Below are 1,779 nucleotides of genomic sequence, written 5' to 3' on the forward strand. Positions count from 1 at the left end.
CCTTCGTCCGTGCACTCCATTTCATCCTCAGTGCATTAGAAATATTGTCCCTCGAGCTCTAACCACTATCACCTCAAAAAACACACTTAAAGGTGAGAAGAAAAGGCGAAACCATCAACCCCTTTTCCTCTCCTTTATGACAAAAGAGGGAGAAGGCACTGGCGACCCACTCCAGTACTCTTGCCTGGAAAATCCCATGGACGGAGAAGCCTGGTAGGCTGCCGTCCATGGGGTCGCGAAGAGTCGGACACAACTGAGCGACTTCACTTTCACTTTTCACTTTCACGCATTGGAGAAGGAAATGGCAACCCACTCCAGTGTTCTTGCCTGGAGAATGCCAGGGACGAGGGAGCCTGGTGAGAGACGGACACAACTGAAGCGACTTAGCAGCAGCAGCAGCAGCAGCAGCAGGATGACAAAAGAGAAAACCCGTTCCAGAGCAGCCCTTTTATCTCATTGGCCAGAATGGGGTCAGTTGATTGGTCCAACCAATCAATAAGAGCAGAGAGGACTAGGATTACGGGATTGGCTTAAACCAAGGATGATTTATCCCTTGGATGGAACCCACCTGCTCTGCTTGTGTTGCTGCCTCATGCCTAATCTCTCTCTCTCTTTTTTAATCAAGGCCCTTTTATCTAGGAAAATGGAGAGAGTGACTGTGGAGCAGAGAACCAACAATGTCTGGTCCACACCCAACTCAGAGTTCCTGGGTGAGTTGCCTCTCTGCCTCCATACTCTATTGAATCCTGTCTCCCTTTCTTAACTGGCCCATGCTGCTGTTTAGTAGCTAAATCGTCTCGGACTCTTTGTGACCCCATGGACTGTAGCCTGCCAGGCTCCTCCGTCCATGAGATTTCCCAGGTAAGAACACTGGAGTGGATTGCCATTTCCTTCTCCAGGGGAATCTTCTGGACCCAGGGATGGAACCAGGCCTCTTGTTTGCCGGGCAGATTTTTAACCCCTGAGAAAGTGAAAGTGAAGTCGCTCAGTCGTGTCCGACTCTTTTGCAACCCCAGGGACTGTAGCCTACCAGGCTCCTCAGTCCATGGAATTTTCCAGGCAAGGATACTGGAGTGGGTTGCCATTTCCTTCTCCAGGGGATCTTCCCAACCCAGGGATCGAACCTGGGTCTCCCGCACTTCAGGCAGACGCTTTACCGTCTGAGCCACCAGGGAAGCCCTAGTAGCACTCAATACCAGTTTGCTGAACACTCGAAATATTCATTTGTTCATTAAAAAATTAAAACAACACACATAACTATAGGAATTCTAAAAATATACTTACAAAATGAAATCCTAGAAAAGTTTTCCAACACCTCATCTAAAAGATTAATAGGAATGCTACAGCGATTATAGAGAGCAACAGAATGAGGCTAAAGAAGATAAATAATGACCATGTGAACCTTCTGGCTCGGTTTACATATCACAATCACAGACCCCCCAGTTCTCTGATTCATACTCCAAATATGCTTTTGGTGTCCCACTCAGGGATACAACAGCTATTTCAATGGTGGCCATAGAATACATGACACCCTGGGAGGTGCTACACTAGATAAAATGAGCACTAGTAAAATTTTCCCAGCCATCACAATCATAATCACAACATGGGTTTTGGTGTTACATAGGATGCACTACTCACTCAAAACCTCTTGCAGTTTCTAGACTTCAGAGGTTATCAACTGACAAATTGAATCTCCCTATGTTGGGTCCCAGGGTTTCCCTCGTAGCTCAATCAGTAAGGAATCTGCCTGCAATGCAGGAGACCTAGGTTCAATTCCTG

The 1,779-nt window shown here is 47.0% G+C and overlaps 1 non-coding gene across 1 annotated transcript; it reads right to left on the reverse strand.

The window, feature by feature from the left end:
* Nucleotides 1-1,103: 1,103 nt before the first annotated feature.
* On the reverse strand, nt 1,104-1,175 carry TRNAF-GAA (transfer RNA phenylalanine (anticodon GAA)). Its single transcript has one exon. It is a non-coding gene; the product is annotated as a tRNA-Phe (tRNA).
* Nucleotides 1,176-1,779: the final 604 nt, after the last annotated feature.

Source organism: Bos indicus, chromosome 4, assembly GCF_029378745.1.
Source record: "Bos indicus isolate NIAB-ARS_2022 breed Sahiwal x Tharparkar chromosome 4, NIAB-ARS_B.indTharparkar_mat_pri_1.0, whole genome shotgun sequence".
Taxonomy (NCBI): Eukaryota; Metazoa; Chordata; class Mammalia; order Artiodactyla; family Bovidae; genus Bos; species Bos indicus.